The sequence below is a fragment of the Pieris brassicae genome, unplaced genomic scaffold (assembly GCF_905147105.1).
Source record: "Pieris brassicae unplaced genomic scaffold, ilPieBrab1.1, whole genome shotgun sequence".
In the NCBI taxonomy this organism is placed as follows: Eukaryota; Metazoa; Arthropoda; class Insecta; order Lepidoptera; family Pieridae; genus Pieris; species Pieris brassicae.
This window is the reverse complement of record NW_025575896.1, coordinates 7,501-12,500: the sequence shown is the minus strand read 5'-3', so window position 1 is coordinate 12,500 and position 5,000 is coordinate 7,501. Positions and strand designations below refer to the sequence as shown.

The window sequence follows — 5,000 nt, the reverse complement described above, 5'->3', positions numbered from 1 at the left end:
AATGACGACGCCTATTTAGCAGGCTAGAGTCTCGTTCGTTACCGGAATTAACCAGACAAATCGCTCCACCAACTAAGAACGGCCATGCACCACCACCCACCGAATCAAGAAAGAGCTGTTAATCTGTCAATCCTTCCGGTGTCCGGGCCTGGTGAGATTTCCCGTGTTGAGTCAAATTAAGCCGCAGGCTCCACTCCTGGTGGTGCCCTTCCGTCAATTCCTTTAAGTTTCAGCTTTGCAACCATACTCCCCCCGGAGTCCAAAATCTTTGGTTTCCCGGAAGCTGCCCGCCGAGCCATTGTAGTAACGTCGGCGGATCGCTAGATGACATATTTACGGTTAGAACTAGGGCGGTATCTAATCGCCTTCGAACCTCTAACTTTCGTTCTTGATTGATGAAAACACCTTTGGCAAATGCTTTCGCTGATGTTCGTCTTGCGACGATCCAAGAATTTCACCTCTAACGTCGCAATACGAATGCCCCCAGTTATCCCTATTAATCATTACCTCGGAGTTCTGAAAACCAACAAAATAGAACCGAGATCATATTCTATTATTCCATGCACGAAATATTCAAGCGGCATTTTGAGCCCGCTTTGAGCACTCTAATTTGTTCAAAGTAAAATTGTCGGCCCACCTCGACACTCACCGAAGAGCACCGCGATAGGATTTTGATATTGAACCGGCGTTTTACCGCCGGCTCACCGACGATATGCTCCGCAGACGTGTCAGTATCACCGCGGATGCGGTGCACCGACAGCGCGGCGCACAAATGCAACTACGAGCTTTTTAACCGCAACAATTTTAGTATACGCTATTGGAGCTGGAATTACCGCGGCTGCTGGCACCAGACTTGCCCTCCAATTGTTCCTCGTTAAAATATTTAAAGTGTACTCATTCCGATTACGAGGCCTCGTAAGAGTCCCGTATCGTTATTTTTCGTCACTACCTCCCCGTGCCGGGAGTGGGTAATTTGCGCGCCTGCTGCCTTCCTTGGATGTGGTAGCCGTTTCTCAGGCTCCCTCTCCGGAATCGAACCCTGATTCCCCGTTACCCGTGACAACCATGGTAGTCGCAGAAACTACCATCGAAAGTTGATAAGGCAGACATTTGAAAGATGCGTCGCCGGTACTGGACCGTGCGATCGGCAAAAGTTATCCAGATTCATCAAAATTAACGACTTCGGACGCATGGCCCTCCGCCGATTGGTTTTGATCTAATAAAAGCACTCATCCCATCACTGGTCAGAGTTCTGATTGCATGTATTAGCTCTAGAATTACCACAGTTATCCAAGTAACTGAGTAAGATCTAAGGAACCAAAACTGATATATTGAGCCATTCGCGGTATCGCCTTAATACGGCTTGCACTGAGACATGCATGGCTTAATCTTTGAGACAAGCATATAACTACTGGCAGGATCAACCAGGGAGCTGCTTACGCAAACGACACGCCTACACCGCGGTCACGCGGCTTCGGCGAGCCGCTGGCTCGGCGGCGTCGAGGGGCGCGCGCTTGCGCGCGCGCCTTCTCGACACGCGTGAACGTAACGCGTCGAATTTGCACGCGACGCGACGTTCGCGCTTCATATCGATAGACTAACTTTGACCGGTCTACGAGCGGCCGTCCCGTCACGATCTCGCAACGAGGTGATGTACAACGATGCTCGACCACTGTGAGGGACATAAAACTGCAACGAACACGACCCCGCGGGCGGGAATCGATGTTGTGACAATTTGAAAATTGAACATTCATCTAAACGCAACTTCTCAATTTTTATTCAATACGTTATTGTAAACATATTAAAACTCGGCTGGCAATTACATGCGCACACACACGCATGATTCGCACTAGATACGATCAACGCCCGGAGCTTGAGGGATAAATTCCAACACGACGCTGCGCACACCGTTTCGACGATGGGCGCGTGTGCGTCCTCTTTTATACATTCTTTACATATACGGTCGCCGTGGCGACCGCGCACGTGTCGAACACGCTAGGCGCCCTGCGTTGAGGTGTGCCTAGAAGCGTATTCTTTTAACATCACAGATAACACCGGGGGAGACGGTCCCAAATCTTGGTCGATTGGTAACATCACCATACGGTCTGCGAACGCGGTGCTATAATATAATTTTATATTATATTATATAAAATATGAGGAGGAGTAGTATGTATATTCTTTGTTATTTTGTGTTGACACAAGAGAGATATATAAAATGTACTATACACCACACACACAGAGAGAGAGAGAGCTGGGAAAGATCTCGGCGGTCTCGCATTCGAAATACGAATTTGATATAATTTCCTCCGAAAATCCATACCCATATCTATATCATCCATGCGCGAATATATGTATATAATATTCTCACACTTCGCACAAACACAAAAACAAGAACACATTCTATTCTCTCTCGTCCGTCGTTCGTGTCTATTTGAGACGAACGACGCGCGCGGCAACGAGAACGAGTCGACGCTGTGCGCACGACTGTTTCGCTCCACATCTATACCGAGAGCAATAGTCCGCGTCGGCATTGGAGCGGACGTCGAATGTTTCTCGTAGAGCGAGCGAGAGAGAGACGATTTTTCATTTTATTATGTATGTGTATTGGCGTGCAGTAGTAGCACGTAGTAGTACTAGTAGTAGTAGTAAAAAAATATTATTATTTATTTTATTGACTGATATGATTTTGTTTGTTTTCTTTTTTTTGAATAGACATTTGTATTGATAGATATGTTTCTCGTTGAAGCTCGCAGCACACGCTCAGAGAAATGGCAATGTGGGTTTATTTGAAGAAAAGAAAAAACAAAAAAAAACAATTATATTTATTAATAATATGTATGTATGTATGTATGTATGTATGTATGTATGTATAATAATGAATTATAATAATTATTCCGATGCAACGTCAGAGGAAAATGTTTCTCGTACAGGTGCGGCGCGCGACGGCCGGCCGCTCGACAGTTTCGCGCCGAATGTTTCTCGTTGAAGCTCGCAGCACACGCTCAGAGAAATGGCAATGTGGGTTTATTTGAAGAAAAGAAAAAACAAAAAAAAACAATTATATTTATTAATAATATGTATGTATGTATGTATGTATGTATGTATGTATGTATAATAATGAATTATAATAATTATTCCGATGCAACGTCAGAGGAAAATGTTTCTCGTACAGGTGCGGCGCGCGACGGCCGGCCGCTCGACAGTTTCGCGCCGAATGTTTCTCGTTGAAGCTCGCAGCACACGCTCAGAGAAATGGCAATGTGGGTTTATTTGAAGAAAAGAAAAAACAAAAAAACAATTATATTTATTAATAATATGTATGTATGTATGTATGTATGTATGTATGTATAATAATGAATTATAATAATTATTCCGATACAATGTCAGAGGAAAATGTTTCTCGTACAAGATCGCCACGCGACGCGACAAGATGCCGTTCAACGGCACGATATCTACAACTCTGTCGATAGATATGTAGATAGTATCTACTCTGTCAAGTATATGTGTGTAACGTGTGGTGGTGTGTGGTGTGGGGTTTTGTTAGCGATAGCGATACGTTTCTAGTTAAAATTGAATATTTAAAAATAAAAACTCTTCTGGTAAGAAAAACTATTTATGGTTTATTATGGTGTGTCTAGTGCAACAACATCAACATTGTCATAATCATAATAATATAATTATTATTAGGGCTATAGGTTAACCTTCCAAATAGGACCGTCGATTTAAATGTCGATATTTTTAATTATTCTAGATAGTACTCACTAAAAGAAACTTAAGTGCTTGCTTACTTACTTACTTACTTACTTAGTTGATTGAGTTTTTTTTTTTGTTTTTTTTGAAACTTTTTCATACAAATTGATATATAAGACATATATGGCCGTTACCGACCGCCGACCAAATCTATTTCATAAAAACCGGACATAAAATTGATGTCAAACGTCAATCACTTTGAGTTGACTAAGTGTAAGGGTTCAGATTATTTTGAAAGTATCGATCATTTGCGATGCATACGAGAAAAAGATCATTCATTTCATTGTTTGTAAGTTGTAAATTTTGTGTATTATATTGTAATTCTTGAGTGAGAATTGAGTGTTTACTTACTTACTTACTTACTTACTTATTGAATATCCAAAAAGTACCCAAAACCGAATCAGAGCGCCCCACTATCCACGCGGTCTTGTCTGCCCTACCCCTAGAGTGTATATAAAAGCTCGGAGGCGCGCAGGGAGAGCAGCCCTCACCCGCCGTACCCAAAGCGCGGGCATCATGCAAGCCGTAGCGGCTGAGGGCTGGTCGCCGAAGGCGACCAAAAAAGCCGAGGCTGCGTAGGCTTGAATAATAATGCCCTGCGCTTTTGGTACGCAAGGGTGGAGGGGCTGCATTTCCCGTAGCGTCGGAGCAGTACAAAAACCAATTATCATCCATTGTTCGGTTAGGTGTAGGTTAGGTTTAGGTTTGTATATTAATATTTTTTATTTTTTTATTTTTATATGATTGCAAAATGAATTTTTATCATTTTGTATGTGTGTATGTTATATATGTATTTATGTATGTATTTTTTATATATTTATTGTGCGTTGCGTGTTTTACAATACAAAATAGAAAATGTTTCTCGTACAAGAGCGACGCGCGACCGACCGGCCGGTCGGCAGCTTCGCGCCCGAATGTTTCTCGTACAAGATCGCCACGCGACGCGACAAGATGCCGCTCAACGGCACGATATCTACAACTCTGTCAATTATATGTGTGTTGTAACTAGCGGGGTTTTGTTAGCGACAGCGATACGTTTCTAGTTAAAATTGAATATTTAAAAATAAAAACTCTCCTGTTAATCAAAACTATGTATCGTTTTGTTTTGTTTAATAGAGTTTACAAAAATATAATATTTTTTTATATTATATAATTGATTATTGATTGATTGTTTGTTTGTTGTGTATTCTTCGTGTCGTCGTCTCTCATCGGTTGGACACACACACGCTGTTGATAATTAAAAAAAAATC

At 42.2% G+C, this 5,000-nt stretch overlaps 1 non-coding gene across 1 annotated transcript in view; it reads right to left on the bottom strand.

The window, feature by feature from the left end:
* The window catches only part of LOC123719165, a 1,906-nt gene extending 475 nt beyond the window's left edge, over positions 1–1,431 (bottom strand). Inside the window, exon 1 of the ribosomal RNA XR_006755232.1 lies at positions 1–1,431. This exon is cut by the window's left edge and continues 475 nt beyond it. This is a non-coding gene — a ribosomal RNA (small subunit ribosomal RNA).
* Between the last annotated feature and the right edge of the window lie 3,569 nt (positions 1,432–5,000).